Source organism: Fukomys damarensis, unplaced genomic scaffold, assembly GCF_012274545.1.
Source record: "Fukomys damarensis isolate Sample0158 unplaced genomic scaffold, DMR_v1.0_HiC HiC_scaffold_24, whole genome shotgun sequence".
NCBI lineage: Eukaryota > Metazoa > Chordata > Mammalia > Rodentia > Bathyergidae > Fukomys > Fukomys damarensis.
In genome coordinates, this window is record NW_022900936.1 from 72,936,079 (window position 1) to 72,959,621 (window position 23,543).

Here is a 23,543-nt window from a genome sequence, read left to right on the forward strand (position 1 = left end):
GCCTGTAATCCTGCCTGCCTGGGAGCCTGAGGGAGGAGGACTCCAAGTTCAGCTTAGAGAGACCCTGACTCAAAGTTAAAAAAAAAAAAAATTAAAAAGGACCAGGAATACAAGCAATACTTGGCAGATTTTTCCTAATGTTTCCCAAGGTGATCATAAACTCACCAATGAAGAACTATCATCCTGAATAAATGCTGCTCCAAAAAATGTTCAGTGCTTTGCATATAGTGGAAAAATCTTTTTGTAAATGGTGGCTTCAAACAGTTCCACATCTGCTCATTGTTCCATGATCCTTCCCATTGATCATCAGGGAAGTGGCCCTTGAAGGGCTTTTGGGCTGGGCACATGAAAGCAGCCAGCGCTGTCCCCTCTGAGCCAGAACCAGAGCCACCTACACCCTGGTGTAACACCACAATGCAGCTTTAAGAGCAGTGGTTCTAGTGTCCCAGGCTCCCAATACAAAAATTTCCTTCACTCTCTCCAAATGTTGATAGAACTCTTCCCAAGAAAGTCTACTCCAGGGATGGCAGCAGCATCACAGAGGCTAAGCAGGAGAGCAGAGTGATGCACAGGACTGGGGACATCTACAACCTGAGTGGTCACCAGCTCTGGGGACTCTGTTCACACAGCTGCTCCCTGCCGCCAGAGTGACAGCACAAAGGTAGAGATAGAATACAGCATGTGAGATATAACACTGTCACGATGCCTTAAAAAGGAAGGAAACAGGCAGACCCTGAGGACACTGTGCCATGCACAAATGGCCAAGCACTGCATGGCCCTACTAATCTGAGGGCCTCAGAGTCAGTCACCTAGAGCTAGGAAGGGGACAGTGAGGATGATAGGGAGTTAAACTGCCACTTCACCTATTCTAACCCGCCAAAAAGGTAAATAGAAAAAAGAGGCCAGCTGGGGAAGCAGCTCAGTGGCAGAGCACATGCCTATCATGTGGTGGGTGGAGCTGGGGGAGTATTTAAAAGCACAGAAAAAATTTCAAGCAGAAAATTGCCAAAAGGGTTCTGGCAGGAAGATGGAAGAGCCCAGCCACTGGCCACGGGCTCTGCCTCCTTTTGTGTCTCCTCTGCCAGTGCCCTGATGTCCAGCACAGCCTTCCTCCCAGCAGGCATGGTTATACAATCCAGTCCACCCCTAGGCCATCCCTGCATTTCAGATGGCTGGGACAGCTTCTCCCCCACCACTGTGTGCCCCTGTCAGGGGACACATCTGCCTCATGAACCTCTTCCCTGGATGGGCAGAGAGGGATGGTGCCCTGACCAATGGGACTGATGCCTTGGGATGCATTGCATTGGCTTTGGGGACTGCAAACCCCAGGTGATAATGTCCCCAACATATGTGTTATCTTGGAAAACTGGGAGTGGATGACAGTGGCCTGGGCCTGGTGGGACCCAGCACCGAGAGACCCACAGGCTCCACAGCTCTAAGTTCGGGCAGAAAAGCTGCACTGGTGAGGCCAATCAGGTGACTCTGGGGAGCCCAAGGAAGGGCTGCTGTATCCCTAGGTGTCCAGTTAAACTGTCAGGAGGAGTTGACAGCAGAGGGAGGGACAATCAGACCCTGCCAGCCACCAAGGTCAGTATTAGACTGGTTCTGTCCCCAGCCCTGATACTCTTCTGGGCTGCTGCTGTGGACAGGGAATAGTTGCTGCTTTTTTGACTCTGGAAACTCGCTCCTGCAGCCAGTGTGTGCAGCCGGTACACCACAGGACAGGAGAATATAAAATCGAAACCTGGACACAAACCACCCCCAGGACAGGCAATTAGGGCAATGCAAAGCTGACTGGGGAAATAGGTGTGACCTGTTAAAATAAGATCCTGGACACAAGCACAGCACAATTCCCGAAGTCCTGCATGTGGACTTCCCTAGAGAACTCCAGCAGATCTTTGATAGGATTGCCTAGACCTGACCTCTGCTTGATATGTGGAATCTCATTATCCAGATGTAAAAGTTCTCATGGATTTCCTCATGATTTGAGCAGCATGAACAAAAAACAGCCACGAGGAACTTGTGCTACTATAACTTTTCATGAAAGCCCATACTGTTTCCCAGAGGCAGTGTTCACTTTTATTTTCACGTTTACTCTCTTTTTTCTATCTACTTGTCCCAAGCTTGCTTGGCAGAGCCAATTTCTCTCCCACTCGTGACTTTTACTTTCTTGAATAAAAAAATTTTTTGCTGCTCATTTTGTTCAATTCTTTGCTCAAGAGAGATGAATGTGGAATCCAACTCTGGAAGGAGAGGTGAGCAACTCAGAAACTGGTAATGTTTAGTTGGTGAGCCACTTTTTTGGAAACAAGTCACTCAGTGACAACCCTAGAGGACCCTGTACACACCCGTCATCTTTGGGTGCTGACATGCCTGACAGCTGCAACGCATACGCAAATGGCCCGATGTATTCTAACCAGCCGCACATGCGTGTAGGAACAGATGGTCTCCATGGAGACCAGATGACCTGACCCAGTCCTGCTCCCAGAACAGAGGGCGCCACCATGCAGGAGGTGCCTCTGTGCTGAGCCCTCGGCCCAGCCCACAGGGCCCCTCCACGAAGCCTTCACCCCACTGCAGCCAGACTTTGGACCACCTCACCCCAGACCTCCCTGGGCTGCACAGCCTGGGCCAGAGAGGAGCCCTCCCAGTTGTGCGCAATGCAGGCGTCTGTCAAAGGCTGCCCACTCTCAGAAGGGAGGGAAGGTGGGACAGGTCCTGCTGGCGAGGACACTGGCTCCTGAGAAAGCCCTTGCCAAGATGGAGAGCATGGGACCTCAACCAGCCAGTCCCCCCAGGAGAAGTCACCGGTGTCTGCCCACTTCCCTTTGGCCAGGGCACTGCGCTCGCACATGCAGGGCCAGATTCTTGTCTAGCTCCTCTTCTAACGTCTATTGTGAAGAGGCTTTTGCACCTCCCCTTGGATCGGCTGCAGCTGCTCTCTGACTGTGGAATCCTCAAAGGGGTCTATCTTTTCTCTTTTTCTTTCCTTCTCTATGTCTTTCAAGAAGCACATCCTAGACTACACATCTTAAAGATTATGTGTAACTCAGTGTCTGCTCCCAAAACATCACCTCTGGGTTATATTTTAGCAAATCAGCACCACTATAATTTTTTAATGTAGTGACAACAGTAATCAGTTTAGTACACAGATTAATCATTCTTGAACTTACAAGGTCCAGAGGAGCAATTGGGTCTTTAAATATACACAAGTATTTCCATTAAATATATTTTCACCGTCACATCTAAATAGACCTAGGCAGTTAAAATTGTAAGAAAAATAAGAGCTATTAGCTATGTATTAACTGAGAAGCCACATCTAAACCAAAGAATATGGAAAGAAAGGGACTGAAAGGATAAAAGTTGGGGGCAGAGAGATGTAAAAGAGTTGGGAACAAAGCCCATCAGACTTTATGTACTAATAGCTCCAATCCATTTAAATGTTGACCAGTTAAACTTAGACCTTAAAATGCAGTATGTGGGTGGACCTTAATCTGGTTGGTCCTAACTTTCACCTAAGTTGTAGGTCCTTTGCAATAGAATGAATACAGTAGCAGCTTCATATTCTTTACCTTGGTTTTCATAACTGTTTTGAGTTTAAATGCATTTCACTTAAAAAAACACCTCCTACAGGCCAGTGCTGCTTTTCCCCATCCAAGTACACACATGTACCCACCACCCCTCACACTTTGCTGCTATCCAAATTTAAGTCAATAAAGAAAGCTTTTTAGTCTCACACCTAGGTTATGCCTGAAGAACTGGCTTTTCACACACATAGTTCTCTGCTAGGAGGAGATGTTGGTACAGAAGTGCAGTATTTCTAGGTTGCTGCTTCCAAGTAGGTACAACAGGCAGCACTGCTGTGTCAGGTAAACATGGGAGCAGGGGAAAATGAGTTGTGGGCTCACAGAAAGCAGTCCAATGGAAATCAAAAGGGCTTTCTCTTTCAGAGTTCCTCTGTCTTTATTTGTAGAGGTTATCCAATAATTTCTTTAATTACATCACATACTTCTGAGTCCATTTGTGAGCTATTCGGTTGTACTTTTCTCTGTTGGGTAGATCTGAGCAATCTCAGGCACTAACGGATCATCTGGATTGGGATCACACAACACAGAAGAGATGGACAAGAGTACTTTGAAATAGTTATTGCTGGAGACCACTGTGCCCATAGAATATGAAGACAGATGCTGCCATTATTGTCAATGTTTGGATGATAAATTATTGTTGTAAATGCAATCTTAGGTGGTTTGAAGTGGCAATCTGTTAGGAAATGAATTGTTGGGAAAAATACCCCCCCCTGCCAAGGGGGACTGTCATGTGGCCCCATTATTGTAGCTTGCCAGTGGAACATGTCATCTCCAACAGGATCTGTGAGCCCTGTGCTGATGGGTCCTGAACCAGATCATTCAATGCCCGTGGGTTCTCTTCAGAGCCATGGTGGGAGGAGGGCAGTGCCGCCCCCCTCCCCGTTTGGGACAGGGAAGGGACTGGGGCCTGAGACCACCTCAGGTGACTGGGGTGGGATGGGAAGCTGGAGAGCGCAGGTCCGGTGGGACACTCACCTTGACTCAGTGGCTGCCCGTCTATGCGAAGCTGCCCCAGCCACCGTGCCTCCACCCCTGGCTCCCCTTTAAAGTGGAGGGTTGAAACGAAAGTTAATTTTCCCCACACTTCTCTAAATAGTAGTTAAATAAAAGGCATGGCCTCAAACTTGTTACAGCAAGGAGGGAAAATAAATGAAGAGTCCATGTAGCAAAGAGGAACTTTTCCCCGCTGAATCTGAAGGGTGTAATTTTCATGTTAGTGACACAGAACAGATGTAACTTCGTGCTGCTACGTGCCAGCCAGACTGTGTCTCCGTTCCCCAAGACTGAAGAATGAATTTTAGGGAGGTAAAGAGTAGGAATAGTTCTTAAATATGTATACTTCAGTGAGTTTATTTTCTGGTATATGTTATCCTCTAAACTTTCCACTTAAATCAGCTTTCACAGAAATGAACACTTGGGCTGGGGATTTAGCTCAGGGGTTCAGTGGCCTGCCTTGCAAGCACAAGGACTTGAGTTCAATCCCCGGTACCAAAAAAAAAGAAAAGAAATGAACACTCATTATATTAACCCTGTTAGGAAATAGGAGTAGCTCCAAAATTCAGTATTTTTAAAGTAATCAAAAAGCTGAAATACATGAAACTATCCTACTAAACTATAAAACATTTTTCACCTAGTTTTTGTAAGTTTAACCAAACCTATTTAATAAATTAAGAAAGCCTTATTGCTTTGGACATAGAACACTTCATGTTTCATTATTGCTAATGCATGCATATATAAATATGTGTAATATCTAATGAATATTATATGTATAATTTTTAATAATATGCTGGGTGGTGTTCCATTAGACTCTGGAGTAAAATGTGAGAAGCCACTCATCAGTGAAGAAAACTGAAGCAAGTTGTTTTAGGCAGCTATTTATAGCCATGCATGGGGGAGAGATTTTTCAGTAATTTCTCAGGTCAGTTGCTTCCCCTGAGGGCAAAAATAAATTTTTAATTACTTTATTATAAAATTTAAGGTGAGAAATGTAACTCATCCAAGTTAAGAAAGCAATCTTAAAACATGTTAACTTATAACTACATATGTATTAAACCAAATATATTATCTATAATTCTTCAGAAGCCAAGAATACTTGAATTTGTATTTAGTAGTGGATGATTTAAATATTGGAATGCATAATATATAAATATTAGACCTTTATATATTTTCTCATTTAAGCAATCATTTGAGATGACCCGTGGGAATCAAACTATAGCATGAATGTCATATATATCAAGTCATAATTATATGTATAATCTTTAACCCAAGAAAATATATTGTTATTGTCCACTAGAAAAAAGTGTGTGTTACATTCACATAAATAATTTTTAAGATAAATATTATCTTGATTGACGAGAACCTGGATGGAAAAATAACACCCACTTTAAAGACATTTTTGCTCATACCAATCAATTTAAATTAGCTCACAGTTAAGCTCTGTGATTAAAAATATATTGGGGTCAGAGTCAGGGGATTTAGCTCAGTGGCAGCACTACCTGCTGCCTAGAAAGCAGAAAGTCCTGAGTTTGAACTCCAGTGCACACACACACACACACACACACACAATATGGGATTAATGTAATGAGTGTTCATTTCTGTTAAAGCTGATTTAAGTGGAAAATTTAGAGGATAACATATACCAAAAAATAAACTCACTGAAATATATATATTAACATTAATCACACAAAACTTTAAGATGCCAACTTTTATTATATATTAAACTTATTTGCAAGTATTAGTCATACAGTTTTAAGTGAGTTTGGTTACCCAGTTTTTCCTGGTTTTTGTTTGTGTGTGTGTGTGTGTGTTTGTGTGTAAAGGCCTAACAGAGTCAGAAATTTACAAGGCAGAAAAGGGAAATTAAAAAAATATAATAAAGTCAAAAATTTTCTTGAAGGAGCTGTTAAAAACTACTTAACAGGAAGTTGGACTAAATATACAGAAAACATAAAACAAGTACATTAAATCTAGATGCACACTTAGATGTATTGGCCATGCTGAATTACCTTTTTTTCCCTACCATAAATACTAGAATGATCAATGCAAAACATTTGTCAAATAAATTGGGTAAGGGAAGAAATAAAAGGGATATAATTAAGAAAGAAGGAATTCAATCTATCCTTATTAACAGGTGACATGGTCCCTTATATAAATGACTGTAAAAATCACAGAAGTGTGCTTTTAGGGCTAATAAACCAATATAGCAAGGGAAAAAATGGAAAAGTTAACACATAAATGATAGTATTCTCATACACAAACCACGAATTGGGAAAAAATCATTAAAATAATTCCACATAGGCTACCTTAAAAATATTATATGCCTATATGTTAACATAAGTAAGGAACTAAAAGAAATCTGGAACAAATAAGTACTCCAAAAAAAGATTGAAGAGGACAGTAGATTGTAAAATTTCATTCCCTGTTATTTCTTGGCCTGAAATATATCCATCAAATGGACATTTTATCAAAAATGATATATAGACAATGTAATTTCTATCAAAATACCAAAGCAGCAAAAGCCCACAAAACTTAAAAAGCAATCCTAAAATTTACATGTAACCAAGAGAGTTCTAGAATTTCAAAAGCAACCTGGAGCAAAAAGACAAAAGCAGGTGGTATTACAACCCCAGACTTCAAGTTATACTTCAAGACTCCAATAATAAAAACAGCATGGTTCTGGCACAGAAAGAGATACATTAACCAAGATTACCCCATGCACCTTCACTCATCCGATTGTTATTACAGACGGGCCAACAGCTAATGCTAGAGAAAAGATAGTCTCTTAACAGATGGTGGTGGGAAAAGTTGTTCTCCATTATATTTGAAGAAAAAAAATCTGGACCCACATTTCTCACCCTGCACTAAAATGAAATTAAAATAGGTTTTAAAAAGTCCTAGATACAAAGATAGAAATGCAGAATCTACAGGAAAGTAAATTTGGCCTAAGCAAGGATATTCTGTATAAAAGCTGTTATGGTTTATATTTGGATGTCCCCTGAGTCACGTGCTCTCATAGATCATGCCTTTGGAAGAATATTGGATCATCATGCCGCTACAGCAGGCCTGCTATTAGGAGGTAAAAATTGGTTGAGGGTGCAGAACCTTGGGAACAAGACCTGAAAGGGTGCATCTCTCTTCTGTTTTTCTCTCCCTCTCTCCTCTCTCCCTCTCTCTCCCTCTCTCTCTCTCTCTCTCTCTCTCTCTCTCTTTCTCTCTCTCGCTCTTGGGTCCCCTCATATGAGCACGTTTTCTCCACCTCTTTTCTTCCATTATGCTTTTAACCACTTTTCTATTTTTTTCTCTCTCTCTCTTTTCTTTTTGTGGTACCAGGGATCAAACACAAATCCTTGTGCTTTCAAGGCAGGTGTGGCACCACTGAGCCCCTCATTGTTGTTATGAAGACCACAAAACTGGACTGAAATATCTGAACTTGGAGCCACAATAAAACTCTCCTCTTTCAAGTTGTGGGCATTGGGTATTGTTTTTCAGCAATGAGAAAAATGGCTAAAACAGATTTTGATACAAGCAAGCTAATTAGCTGATCAGTGTCCCATATCAAGTAGCTTACAACCATTTAGCCAGCGTGTCCAAACTTATCAAAACTCATCCTCCTATGAGCTAGTTCCAAAAGCTTCAGAATCACATGGTTAGTTATATTCACAGCAACAAACCTAGTCCACTGGTATCAAAAAATTTCTTTCTCTCTTTGTGCTTTCTGCCCACCATACTCTGGACAGCTTTCCTCTATTTAGGCCCCTGCATCATGCCATTTCTGTGTTTCAGCCTGCTAAACATGGCATGAAATTTCTGAAGTGTGAGTCACAATAAACCTGTCCTTTTTAAAGTTGGGTACTGTGATGCAGTGACCAGGAAAGTAACTAAGATGGAACTCTAATTGCACAGACAATAATACTAGGCATTGATAAAAGTGAGTATCTTAAATTAAAAATCTTTGGCAAAGGGAAGAATAATAAAGAGTTTAAAGAGACATCCTACAGATTGAAATTTTTTTTCATCTATTCTTCAGACAGGTGAGCAACATGTAAAACACATACAGAACTCCAAAAATTGGGCCTCTCCTAAAATAAATGACTCCACCATGACATGGGCAGGGAAAGGAAGAGATGTCTCAAAAGAATAAACACATGAGCAATAAGTAAATGAAAATGTTCAGCATCTTTGGCCATTAGCTAACCAAGTAAAAATAACACAGCTTCTACCTTGCACCATAAGAAAGAAGGGTTTGGATTTCCAGGAAATGTAGAGGCAAAATAACTTCTTGATAATCTCTCTCTCTCTCTCTCTCTCTCTCTCTCTCTCTCTCTCTCTTTCCTTATTATAGGGTACAGTGACCAAAGTCTACATTTTGAAATTCTCAAGTTTTTCTCTGGACTGGAAAAAATATGAAGCAAAAAATATATATTTTGTTATGGTTGCAGAGCAGAGTGAAGCCCATCACAGCTACATTATAGTTTAAGGTGTGGAGTTTTAGGGGGGAGTAAGTCCTGAGTCAACAAGACTTCAATCTCTAATGCAGGTGCCCCTGAAGTCTCTGTGTAAATAATTTACATAGCCAAGGTTGAATCTGGCACTTAGCCACTTTTGCATACTTTACTGTAAATCTAAACTGTTATGTGGGGTTGGCAGCTTGAGGACTGCGGAGAGAATTTTAGGGGCTGGGAGCTGCAAGAGTGGCTGGGCAGATAAGGGGTCAGCTAGGCAGCTGAGGACTGCCACCAGTACATGCAGCTAAATGGAGAGATGCACCACAGCTGAGCTGCTGAGCAGCTGAAGAAAGGACAACTAGATACTTTGCTCTATGTCACTTTTCCAGGCTGCCTGAATCTTGAGCAAACCTCTTCACCCTGACTGGTGACAGGACAATTGCTGTCATCAACAGGATACATCACAGCCTCATCCAAGACATAAACTTCAATAAGAAGAGGCAGCTCAGCAAGGAGTTGAAAGAGGAGATGCATGCTGCTCACACATTTTGGCCTAAAAGCACGCAAAGTGAAGAGATAATAGAGCTTACCAACACAGGTAGCTAAGGAATGAAGATTCCAAGCTACTCTCATTCTGGAAGGCTCATCTGGTAGTAAAACAGAAAATGACAAGGTGAGCCATGACCCAGTGAGACCATGAGGGTAAAGAAGAGCAGCGATGGACAGGACTAGGCAGAGCCCATGGCCTAGGCTTTAGCTGAACATGGAGCCTATGCCAGAGCTGCAAACAAAATGTAAATTCTGGTCTGAATCACAGCAGGAGGCTGCCCTGCATCATAGCCTAGGCTGGTTGCACTATAAAGGAAGCAGCCCATCATATCAGAGACCACAGATGAAAGACTGGCTTACAGTATCATCAAGGATAGTCTGGAGAGACTCCAGCGAACAACTAGACACCATAATCAGGCGGCAGGCATTCGCAAAACTGGTATGAGTTATTGTGGGAGCTGAACACAGGACAGTCATTCCTGGGGGCTGCCATGACACCAGTTAGCCACTGAGGGCTGGGAGAAGCTCAACCAGGGCTACTGAGGCAGCTGGAATTTGAAGTGATCTGGAGTCAAAAAGCAAAGATGGAAGTGGGAGCAAGCCCAAAGCTGGGCAAAGGAGGCAGCAGTGGTACAGCCATGGAAAGTGCTGAAGGGCAAAGAAATAGAGCAAGGAGTTCAGGCCATAGGAGTCAGAAGCCCAAAAACCTGAGCAAAAGGGGCCAGGAGTGACCTACAACCAAGTCTGGATCGACCTCCTCATGATTGGCATAAACCAAGAGAAAACTGACAGATGGCTGAAGGACATGCTGTAAACACTTTGATGGCAACTGTGCCCTGACCAGCAGTTTCAGAAAATGAAGGCTCGCCAGTGGAACCAGACTGTCCAGACCTAGGTTATAAATTGCAGGACTCTATTGCATCTGTGAATGAGACCATGCAGGCATTTAAATTTTGACTGTGGTCAGGGACAAAATGCCTGAATAGGAGGATATCTGGAGGACCTGAAACGTAATGCTGCACTCGCTAGTTGTTGATCCCACAAAGTGTACCTGAAATGCTTTCTAGTGGGAACCATTTCAATTATAACATGCTACACATTTGAGTTCAAGCTTCAGCCCTGTGGGGCCGTGCACCCAGTAGGCAACCACATCCTATAGCCTGAAGGGGTGGATTGGAGGAAAAATGTAGCCCAAGATGGCTATGGGGATGCATAATTTCTGGGTGATTTCAGGCCATGGGGGTAATCAGTAGGATGCCATCACAAGTGCACCTCACATTCTCAGTGTAAATAACTTATACAAACAAGAGCGACCCTGGCACATGGCCACTACTGTGTACTTCCCCATAAATCTAGACTGCTGCACAGGCTGGGCAGCTGAGGACTGCTGTGAGGCTGTGCAGTGACTGGGAGGCACAGGCACAGGAGGAGCTGCACAGACGAGGTTACAGCTGACATCTCCTTAGTGAGTGCAGAGGCTGAGCAGACAAGGAGGCAGCTGGGTGGCTGAGGACTACTGTCAGTGGGTGCAGCTAAACAGAGAGATGCAAAGCAGCTGAGCTCCTGAACCAGACACTCCCATGACTCTAGGTCTCTTCCTTGCATTGCGTGAATCTCAAATGACCCTCCCCAGTCTCACCTGACAACAGGACAATCGTTTCCTCAGAGGTGGCCTGTAGTGAATGTACATTGCTGAGCAAAAGTGGATCATCATGTCCATTGTGGAAATTAATCCCAATTGTCAGCATGGTTGCTTTGGCAGCTGCCTGGTAGATTAGTAAATCACCCCATGCTTATGTCTGAGGGGGTCAAGGAGTCCCACCCATAGGTACTCTTCCACTATGGATGCTGTCCAGTCACCAAGAAGAGAGCAGCTTTCATACACCACTTTTTTTCCGCTATGAAGTTTCTGCTTTGAAACCAAATAACCGTGGGTTGATACCCCTGAAACCGTAATCAAAGGTAAATTTCTCATCCTTTAACTTACAGAGGTCGGGGTTGATGTCACAGCAGTGTAAGAGCCCATACACCCACCCACCAAGAATGTTAACAGAGGAGAAAAAATGTGTTGTGTAATACCAACATGAAAATATAATCTAAGATTGTATATAATGTGTGCTATCAGAATAACACCCACTATGAACTTGGCTTTTTCAGAAGAGAATATGTTAAGACTAACTTACTCACAGAAGTTTAGGGAAAATATACTCTTTAAAATTAGGTCATTTAACTCCAAATTTAAACATATGCTTTTATTTTTTTTCAGAAATGCCCAATTTTCTGAATTACAAACTAATTGAAAGCAATAAAATTTGATTTTAGCTTAAGTACTTGAAAGAAGTTATCCTTTTCATTTGCATTTTCTTATATGATGTCTGTATCATCTATGCTTACTACCCCTGATATTTTTGTTCTCCTAAATAATTTAAGGCTTTTAGATCATGACTGAAAATGGTCCTGAGAGATCCAGACATGGTGGCATTTCTCCTTTCTAAACCTAAATGTGTCCACTTGCAAGTCCTCACAATTTCTGGCTCCTTAACATCTTATATCATTTTATATGATGCTATATGAAATCCATCAGTTTTAGTGCACAATTCTTGCATACAGGCATCTAATTTTCACAAACACTAGGGCTTAATGTGTGTCATACATTGGCCAAAAGACATCCCACTGATTACCCTCATGTATACACATCATTTCCCTCCTAATTATTTCCTTGCTCTTGTGTACTAATATTCCCCATTAACATCCATATCACATTTTGTAGAGTCCACATATTATGGAAACCATGTCATATTTGTCTTTCTAAATGTGATGTGTTAAACTTAACATGATAATCTACACTTCCATTTCTTTCCTGCAAAAGATATAATTCTGTTTTTCTTCATGGCTGAATAATAATCCATTTTGTATATATTCCCTATTTTCTTTACTGTGAATGGGCATTGGCTATTTGCGTTTGTGCTACAATAAGCATGTGTATGTAGGTGTTCCTATAGTCTGTGGATTTAATTCCTTCAGGTCTATGCCAATGAGTGGTATAGCAGTATCAAATGGCAGCTCTGTTTAATAAACCACACACTGATATACACTCTACTAATTTATGTTTCCACCAACAGTTTAGAAGTCATTTTTTCACACATCCTCAATAGCATTTCATTGTGTTTATTGTATTGATGATAACCATTCAGACTGAGGTGAGATGGAATCTCAACATACTTTTGTGTTGCATTTTCTAGGGGCTAAACATGTTGCATATTTTAATTTACTTCTTAGCCACTTGTAGTTCTTATTTTGAGAAATGCCTCTTCTGTTCATTTGCCCATTTATTGATTCATATATTTGATTTGGGGGATTTAAGTTTCTCAGTTTCTTACACACTGTAGAAATTAACTTTATGCATAGCTCCCGAAGACTTGTCCCATTATATAGGCTGTGTCTTCACGCTTGATTGTTTCTCGAGCCACGTGGAAAAATTTAATTTAATATAAGTTTAATTTGCTGATTTGTGCTATTATTGATTTTGTTATTCAAGTCCTTTTCAGGAAAACTTTGCCTGAGACTATGGCTTCAAGTGTTAACCCTAGGATTTTTTTTCTTGCTATTTTTAAGAAATCTTTCTTTTCACAATTGCTGAACACAATCCTGTCTTCTAGATCTGATATTTTGTCCTCGCCTTGGTTCACATGGCAATGTACATTTTCAATGGGATTTTTATTATCCTAAATATGTATCAATCTGTTTCACGGATTCTATTTCCTTCTTATGTAGGGCATTCATGATTTTCATCACTTTTGTTGTTGTTTTGCACAAATATCAGATCTAGAAGATAGGATTGTGGTGGGCAATCATGAAAAGACAGATTTCTCAAAAATAGCAAGAACCATTACAAAAATTCTACAAAGAAATAAAAGAACTGAACCAAACCTATGAACAAATGGACAAAAGCGCAGTTTTCCCCAGGAAACAGCTTCTCTCACCGCTTAGCCCTTTAAAGCGAAAGCGGACAGTTTCATGAATGTGAAGTACTCCACAGAGAAAGGTGCTGCAACTCTGTGAGTTTACCAGTGAAGTCCACATCTTATGTGGAGTACAACTGTATTCCTTTTTGTTTGTAGGCCTCTGCATGGCAGAGATTGAAACACTATTGTGAGGCACTTTTAGCAGAGAAGCTCTTCAGGCCTAAGAGAGTGCCGAGCAGCTCTGAGTGCACCCAAGCCTCCAGAACTCTGTATACTGACGTTAGAACACAAACGCACTTTGCAGAGGGCTTCTGAGGTTTAAAGTGCAGTTTTCCCCGGGAAAGAGCTGCTTTCGCCGCTTATCCGTTTAAAGCGAAAGCGGTCAGTTTCATAAATGTGAAGTACTCCACAGAGAAAGGTGCTGCAACTCTGTGAGTTTACCAGTGAAGTCCACATCTTATGTGGAGTACAACTGTATTCCTTTTTGTTTGTAGGCCTCTGCATGGCAGAGATTGAAACACTATTGTGAGGCACTTTTAGCAGAGAAGCTCTTCAGGCCTAAGAGAGTGCCGAGCAGCTCTGAGTGCACCCAAGCCTCCAGAACTCTGTATACTGACGTTAGAACACAAACGCACTTTGCAGAGGGCTTCTGAGGTTTAAAGTGCAGTTTTCCCCGGGAAAGAGCTGCTTTCGCCGCTTATCCGTTTAAAGCGAAAGCGGTCAGTTTCATGAATATGAAGTACTCCACAGAGAAAGGTGCTGCACCTCTGTGAGTTTACCAGTGAAGTCCGCATGTTATGTGGAGTACAACTGTATTCCTTTTTGTTTGTAGGCCTCTGCATGGCAGAGATTGAAACACTATTGTGAGGCACTTTTAGCAGAGAAGCCCTTCAGGCCTAAGAGAGTGCCTAGCAGCTCTGAGTGCACACAAGCCTCCAGAACTCTGCATACTTGGTGATAGGTTCAGTTTGACATTAGAAGACAAACGCACTTTGCAAAGGGCTTCTGCGGCTTAAAGTGCAGTTTTCCCCAGGAAACAGATTCTCTGAATGCTTAGCCCTTTAAACCGAAAGCGGTCAGTTTCATGAATGTGAAGTACTCCACAGAGAAAGGTGCTGCAACTCTGTGAGTTTACCAGTGAAGTCCACATACTATGTGGCGTAAAACTGTATTCCTTTTTGTTTGTAGGTCTCTGCCTGGCAGAGATTGAAACACTGTTGTGAAGCACTTTTACCAGAAAAGCCCTTCAGTCCTAAGAGAGTGCTTAGCACCTCTGAGTGCACACAAGCCTCCAGAACTCTGTATACTTGGTGATAGCTTCAGTTTGACGTTAGAACACAAACGCACTTTGCAGAGGACTTCGGCAGTGTAAAGTGCAGTTCTCCTGAGGAAACAGCTTCTCTTGCCGCTTAGCCATTTAAAGTGAAAGCGGTCAGTTTCAGGAATGTGAAGTACTCCAAAGAGAAAGGTGCTGCAACTCTGTGAGTATACCAGTGAAGTCCACATCTTACGTGGAGTACAACTGTATTCCTTTTCATTTGTAGGTCTCTGCCTGGCAGAGATTGAAGCACTGCTGTGAGGCACTTTTAGCAGAGAAGCCCTTCAGGAAAGGAGAGGGCCTAGCAGCTCTGAGTGCACACAAGCCTCCAGAACTCTGTATACTTGGTGATAGGTTCAGTTTGACGTTAGAACACAAACGCACTTTGCAGAGGGCTTCTGTGGTTTAAAGGGCAGTTTTCCCCAGGAAACAGCTTCTCTCGCCTCTTAGCCCTTGAAAGCGAAAGCGGTTAGTTTCATGAATGTGAAGTACTCTACAGAGAAAGGTGCTGCAACTCTGTGAGTTTACCAGTGAAGTCCACATCTTATGTGGAGTACAAATGTATTCCTTTTTTGTTTGTAGGTCTCTGCCTGGCAGAGATTGAAACAGTGTTGTGAGGCACTTTCAGCAGAGAAGCCCTTCAGGCCTTAGAGAGTGCCTAGCAGCTCTGAGTGCACACAAGCCTCCACAACTCTGTATACTTGGTGATAGGTTCAGTTTAACATTAGAACACAAACACGCTTTGCAGAGGGCCTCTGCAGTTGAAAGTGCAGTTTTCCCTGGGAAACAGCTTCTCTAGCCACTTAGGCGTTTAAAGCTAAAGCGCTCAGTTTCATGAATGTGAAGTACTGCACGGAGAAAGGTGCTGCAACTCTGTGAGTTTACCAGTGAAGTCCACATCTTATGTGGAGTACAACGGCAGTCTTTTTTGCTTGTAGGTCTCTGCCTAGCAGAGATTGAAACACTGTTGTGAGCCACTTTTAGCAGAGAAGCCCTTCAGGCCTAAGAGAGTGCCTAGCAGCTCTGAGTGCACACAAGCCTCCAGAAATGTGTGTACTTGCTGGCAGGTTCAGTGTGATGTTAGAACACAAACGCACTTTGCAGAGCGCTTCTGCGGTTTAAAGTGCAGTTTTCCCCGGGAAACAGCTTCTTTCTCCGCTTGCCATTTAAAGCGAAAGCGGTTGGTTTCATCAATGTGAAGTACTCCATAGAGAAAGGTGGTGCAACTCTGTGCGTTTGCCACTGAAGTCCACATCTTATGGGGAGTACTACAGTAGTCCTTTTTGTTTGTAGTTCTCTCCCTGGCAGAGACTGAAACACTGTTGTGAGGCACTTTTATCAGGGAAGACCTTCAGGTCTAAGAGAGTGCCGAGGAGCTCTGAGTGCACACAAGCCTCCAGAACTCTGTATATTTGGTGATAGGATCAGTTTGACCTTAGAACACAACCACGCGTTGCAGAGGGCTTCTGCGGTTTAAAGTGCAGTTTTCCCCAGGAAACAGCTTCTCTCCCTGCTTAGCCCTTTAAAGTGAAAGCGGTCGGTTTCATGAATGTGAAGTACTCCACAGAGAAAGGTGCTGCAACTCCGTGAGTTTACCAGTGAAGTCCACATCTTATGTGGAGTACAACTGTATTCCTTTTTTTTGTAGGTCTCTGCCTGGCAGAGATTGAAACACAGATGTGAGGCACGTTTAGCAGAGAAGCTCTTCCGGCCTAAGAGCGTGCCTAGCAACTCTGAGTGCACACAAGCCTCCAGAACTCTGTATACTTGGTGAGAGGCTCAGTTTGACGTTAGAAAACAAACGCATTTTGCAAAGGGCTTCTGCGGTTTAAAGTGCAGTTTTCCCCCAGAAACAGCTTCTTTCTCTGCATAGCCGTTTAAAGTGAAACTGCTCAGTTTCATGAAGGTGACGTACTCCACAGTGAAAGGTGCTGCAACACTGTGATTTTACCAGTGAAGTCCACATCTTATGGGAGTACAACTTTATTCCTTTTTTTTGTAGGTCTATGCCTGGCAGAGATTGAAACACTGTTGTGAGGCACATTTAGCAGAGAAGCCCTTCAGACCTAAGACAGTGCCTACCAGCTCTGAGTGCACACAAGCCTCCAGAACTCTGTATACTTGGTGATAGGTACAGTTTGACGTCAGAGCACAAATGCACTTTGCAGGGAGCTTCTGCGGTTCAAAGTGCAGTTTTCCCTGGGAAACACCTTCTCTCACCGCTTAGCTTTTTAAAGTGAAAGCGGTCAGTTTCATGAATGTGAAGTACTCCACAGAGAAAGGTGGTGCAACTCTGTGAGTTTGCCAGTGAAGTCCACATCTTATGTGGAGTCCAACTGTATTCCTTTTTTTTCTAGTTCTCTCCCTGGCAGAGATTGAAACACTGTTGTGAGGCACGTTTAGCAGAGAAGCCCTTCACGCCTAAGAGAGTGCCTAGGAGCTCTGAGGGCACACAAGCCTCCAGAACTCTGCATACTTGGTGATAGGTTCAGTTTGACGTCAGAACACAAACGCACTTTGCAGAGCTCTTCTGTGGTTTAAAGTGCAGTTTTCCCCGGGAAACAGCTTCGCTCGTCACTCAGCCGTTTTAAGCGAAAGCGGTCAGTTTCATGAATGTGAAGTACTGCACAGAGAAAGGTGGTGCAACTCTGTGAGTTTACCAGTGAAGTCCACATCTTATGTGGAGTACAACTGTATTCCTTTTTTTTGTAGGTCTCTGCCTGGCAGAGATTGAAACACTGTTTTGAGGCACGTTTAGCAGAGAAGGCCTTCAGGCCAAAGAGAGTGCCTAGCATCTCTGAGTGCACACAAGCCTCCAGAAATCTGTATACTTGCTGATAGGTTCAGTTTGGTGTTAGAACTCAAATGCACTTTGCAGAGTGCTTCTGCGGTTTAAAGTGCAGTTTTCACCAGGAAAGAGCTTCTCTCGCCACTTAGCTATTTAAAGGGAAAGCGGTCGGTTTCATGACTGTGAAGTACTCCGCAGTGAAAGGTGCTGCAACTCTGTGATTTTATCAGTGAAGTCCACATCTTATGGGGAGTACAACTTTATTCCTTTTTTTTGTAGGTCTCTGCCTGGCAGAGATTGAAACACTGTTGTGAGGCACTATTAGCAGAGAAGCCCTTCAGGCCTAAGAGAGTGCCTAGCAGCTCTGAGTGCACACAAGCCTCCAGAACTCTGTACACTTGGTGATAGGCTCAGTTTGACTTTAGAAAACAAACGCACTTTGCAAAGGGCTTCTGCGGTTTAAAGTGCAGTTTTCCCCCACAAACAGCTTCTTTCTCCGCTTAGCCGTTTAAAGCGAAAGTGCTAAGTTTCATGAATGTGAAGTACTCCACAGAGAAAGGTGCTGCAACTCTGAGTTTACCAGTGAAGTCCACATCTTATGTGGAGTACAACTGTATTCCTTTTTTTTGTAGTTCTCTGCCTGGCAGAGATTGAAACACTGCTGTGAGGCACTTTTAGCAGAGAAGACCTTCAGGTCTAACGAGTGCCTAGCAGCTCTGAGTGCACAGAAGCCTCCAGAACTCTGTGTACCTGCTGATAGGTTCAGTTTGACGTTAGAACACAAACGCGCTTTGCAGTGTGCTTCTGTGGTTTAAAGTGCAGTTTTCCCCAGGAAACAGCTTCTCTCGCCACTTAGCAGTTTAAAGGAAAGTGATCAGTTTCACGATTGCGAAGTACTCCACAGTGAAAGGTGCTGCAACTCTGTGAGTTCACCAGTGAAGTCCACATCTTACGTGGAGTTCAACAGTATTCCTTTTCGTTTGTAGTTCTCTGCCTGGCAGAGATTGAAACACTGTTGTGAGGCACTTTTAGCAGAAAAGTCCTTCAGGCCTAAGAGAATGCCTAGCAGTTCTAATTGCACACAAGCCTCCAGATCTCTGCATGCTTGAGGATAGGTTCAGTTTGATGGTAGAACACAAATGCACTTTGCAAAGGGCTTCTGCTTTTCAAAGTGCAGTTTTCCCCGGGAAACAGCTTCTTTCTCCGCTTAGCCATTTAAAGCGAAAGCTGTCAGTTTCATGAATTTGAAGTACTCTACAGTGAAAGGTGCTGCAACTCTGTGAGTTTCCCAGTGAAGTCCACGTCTTATGTGGAGAACAAGTGTATTCCTTTTTATTTATAGTTCTCTCCCTTGCAGAGATTGAAACACTGTTGTGAGGCACGTTTAGCAGAGAAGCCCATCAGGCCTAAGAGAGTGCATAGCAGCTCTGAGTGCACAGAAGCCTCCAGAAATGTGTATACTTGCTGATAGGTTCAGTTTGACATTAGAAGAGAAACGCACTTTGCAGAGAGCTTCTCTGGGTTAAAGTGCAGTTTTCCCCTGGAAAGAGCTTCTCTCGGCACTTAGCCGTTTAAAGCGAAAGTGGTCAGTTTCATGAATGTGAAGTACTCCACAGAGAATGGTGCTGCAACGCTGTGAGTTTACCAGTGAAGTCCACTGCTTATGGGGAGTACAACTGTAGTCCTTTTTGTTTGTAGGTCTCTGCCTGGCAGAGATTGAAACACAGATGTGAGGCACGTTTAGCAGAGAAGCTCTTCCGGCCTAAGAGAGTGCCTAGCAGCTCTGAGTGCACACAAGCATCCAGAACTCTGTATACTTGGTGATAGGTTCAGTTTGACGTCAGAACACAAACGCACTTTGCAGAGCGCTTCTGCGGCTTAAAGTGCAGTTTTCCACGGGAAACAGCTTCGCTTGGCACTTAGCCATTTAAACGAAAGCGGTCAGTTTCACGAATGTGAACTACTCCACAGAGAAAGCTGCTGCAACTCTGTGAGTTTACCAGTGAAGTCCACATCTTATGTGGAGTACAACTGTATTCCTTTTTGCTTGTAGGTCTCTGGCAGAGATTGAAACACTGTTGTAAGGCACTTTTAGCAGAGAAGCCCTTTAGGCCTAAGGGAGTGCCTAAAACCTCTGAGTGCACACAAACCTCCAGATCTCTGTATACTTGGTGATAGGTTCAGTTTGACGTTAGAATACTAACGCGCTTTGCGGAAGGCATGTGTGGTTTAACGTGCTGTTTTCCCCAGGAAACAGCTTCTCTCGCCACTTAGCCTTTTAAAGCGAAAGCGGTCGGTTTCATGAATGTGAAGTACTCCACAGAAAAGGTGCTGCAACTCTGTGAGTTTACCAGTGAAGTCCACTTCTTATGGGGAGTACAACTGTAGTCCTTTTTGTCGTAGTTCTCTGCCTGGTAGAGATTGAAACATTGTTGTGAGGCACTTTTAGCAGAGAAGACCTTCAGGGCTAAGAAGGTCCTAGCAGCTCTGAGTGCACAAAAGCCTCCAGAACTCTGTATACTTGATGATAGATTTTGTTTGACGTTAGAACACAAATGCACTTTGCCGAGGGATTCTGCGGTTTAAAGTGCAGTTTTCCCTTAGAAACAGCTTCTTTCTCCGACTAGCCTTTTAAAGCAAATGCGGTCGGTTTCTTGAATGTGAAGTACTCCACAGAGAAAGGTGCTGCATCTCAATGAGTTTACCAGTGAAGTCCACAACTTATGTGGAGTATAATTGTATTCCTTTTTTTTTGTCGTTCTCTGCCTGGCAGAGATTGAAACACTGTTGTGAGGCACGTTAAGAAGAGAAGCCCTGCCGGCCTAAGAGAATGCCCAGCAACTCTGAGAGCACACAAGCCTTCGGAAATGTGTATACTTGCTGATAGGTTCAGTTTGATGTTAGAACACAAACGCACTTTGCAGAGTGCTTCTGCGGTTTAAAGTGCAGTTTTCCCCAGCAAACAGTTTCTCTCGCAGCTTAGCCGTTTAAAGCGAAAGTGGTCGGCTTCATGAATGTGAAGTACTCCACAGAGAAAGGTGCTGCAACTCTGTGAGTTTGCCAGTGCAGTCCACATCTTATGTGGAGTACAACTGTATTCCTTTTTGTGCGTAGTTCTCTGCCTGGCAGAGATTGAAACACTGTTGTGAGGCACTTTCAGCAGAGAAGACCTTCAAGTCTGAGGAGTGCCTAGCAGCTGTGAGTGCACACAAACCTCCAGAACTCTTTATAGTTGGTGATAGGTTCAGTTTGACTTTAGAACACAAACGCGTGTTGCAGAGGGCTTCTGCGGTTCAAAGTGCAGTGTTCCCCCGGAAACAGCTTCTTTCTCCGCTTAGCCGTTTAAAGCGAAAGCGGTCGATTTCCTGAAAGTGAAGTACTCCACTGAGAAAGGTGCTGCAACTCTGTGAGTTTAACAGTGAAGTGCACATCTCATGTGGAGTACAACTGTATTAATTTTTTTTGTAGTTCTCTGCCTGGCAGAGATTGAAACACTGTTGTGAGGCATGTTTAGCAGAGAAGCCTTTCCGGCCTAAGAGAGTTCCTAGCAACTCTGAGTGCACACAAGCCTCCAGAAATGTATATACTTGCTGATAGGTTCAGTTTGATTTTGGAACACAAACGCACTTTGCAGAGTGCTTCTGCGGTTTAAAGTGCAGTTTTCCCCGGGAAACAGCTTCTCTCGCCACTTAGCCATTTAAAGCGAAAGGGGTCAGTTTCATGAATGTGAAGTACTCCACAGTGAAACGTGCTGCAACTCTGTGAGTTTCCCAGTGCCATCCACATCTTATGTGGAGTACAACTGTATTCCTTTTTGTTTGTAGTTCTCTGCCTGGCAGAGATTGAAACACTGTTCTGAGGCACTTTTAGCAGAGAAGACCTTCAGGTCTAAGGAGTGCCTAGCAGCTGTGAGTGCACACAAGTCTCCAGAACTCTATATACTTGGTGATAGGTTCAGTTTGATTTTAGAACACCTACGTGCATTGCAGAGGGCTTCTGCGGTTTAAAGTACGGTTTTCCCTGGGAAACAACCTCTCTCGCCACTTAGCCGTTTATATCGAAAGCGGTCAGTTTTATGAATGTGAAGCACTTCACAGAGAAAGGTGCTGCAACTCTGTGAGTTTACCAGTGAAGTCCACTTCTTATGGGGAGTGCAACTGTAGTCCTTTTTTTTGTAGTTCTCTCCCTGTCAGAGATTGAAACACTGTTGTGAGGCAGTTTTAGCAGAGAAGACCTTCAGGTCTAATGAGTGCCTAGCAGCTCTGATTGCACACAAGCCTCCAGAACTCTTTATATTTGGTGATAGGTTCAGTTTGACTTTAGAACACAAACGCGTGTTGCAGAGGGCTTCTATGGTTTAAAGTGCAGTTTTCCCCAGGAAACAGCTTCTCTTGCCCCTTAGCCATTTTAAGGGAAAGCGGTCAGTTTCATGAATGTGAAGTACTCCACAGAGAAAGGTGCTGCAACTCTGTGAGTTTGCCAGTGAAGTCCACATCTTATGTGGAGTACAACTGTATTCCTTTTTTTTTGTAGTTCTCTGCCTGGCAGAGATTGAAACACTGTTTGAGGCACTTTTAGCAGAGAAGCCCTTCAGGCGGAAGAGAGTGCCTAGGAGCTCTGAGTGCAAACAAGCCTCCAGCCGTCTGCATACTTGGCAATAGGTTCAGGTTGACCTTAGAACACAAATGCACTTTGCAAAGGGCTTCTGCTTTTTAAAGTGCAGTTTTCCCTGGGCAACAGCTTTTTCTCCGCCTAGCCATTTAAAGCGATAGCGATCGGTTTCATGAATGTGAAGTACTCCACAGAGAAAGGTGCTGCAACTCTGTGAGTTTCCCAGTGAAGTCCACATCTTATGTGGAGTACAAGTGTATTCCTTTTTGTTTGTAGGTCTCTGCCTGGCAGAGATTGAAACAGAATTGTGAGGCACGTTTAGCAGAGAAGCCCATCAGGCCTAAGGGAGTGCATAGAAGCTCTGAGTGAACACAAGCCTCCAGAAATGTGTATACTTGCTGATAGCTTCAGTTTTACGTTAGAACACAAATGCGTGTTGCAGAGGGCTTCTGCGGTTCAAAGTGCAGTTTTCCCCAGGAAACAGCTTCTCTTGCCGCTTAGCCGATTAAAGTGAAAGCGGTCAGTTTCATGAATGTGAAGTACTCCACAGTGAAAGGTGCTGCAACTCTGAGAGTTTCCCAGTGCAGTCCACATCTTATGCGGAGTACTACTGTATTCCTTTTTGTTTGTAGTTCTGTTCCTGGCAGAGAATGAAACACTGTTGCGAGGCACTTGTAGCAGAGAAGACCTTCAGGTCTAACAGAGTGCCTAGGAGCTCTGAGTACACACAGTACTCCAGAACTCTGTATACTTCGTGATAGGTTCAGTTTGAAGTTAGAACACAAACGCACTTTGCAAAGGGCTTCTGCGCTTTAATGTGCAGTTTTCCCTGGGAAACTGCTTCTTTCTCCTCTTACCCATTTAAAGCGAAAGCGGTCTGTTTCATGAATGTGAAGTACTCCACAGAGAAAGGTATTGCAACTCTGTGAGTTTACAAGTGAAGTCCACATCTTATGTGGAGTACTACGGTATTCCTTCCTGTTTGTAGGTCTCTACCGGACAGAGATTGAAGCACTGTTGTGATGTACTTTTAGCAGAGAAGTCCTTTAGGCGTAAGGGAGTGCCTAGCAGCTCTGAGTGCACACAAGCCTCCAGAACTCTGTATACTTAGGGATAGGTTCAGTTTGACGTTAGAACACAAACGCAATTTCCAGAGGGCTGCTGAGGTTTAAAGTGCAGTTTTCTGCGGGAAACAGCTTCTCTTGCCAAGTAGACGTTTAAAGCGAAAGCGGTCAGTTTCATCAATGTGAAGTACTCCACAGAGAAATGTGCTACAACTCT

General features: G+C 43.4%; 1 pseudogene; it reads right to left on the reverse strand.

Annotated features, from left to right (window-relative positions):
- Nucleotides 1-3,996: 3,996 nt before the first annotated feature.
- LOC104859225 lies at nucleotides 3,997-4,436 on the reverse strand (annotated as a pseudogene).
- Nucleotides 4,437-23,543: the final 19,107 nt, after the last annotated feature.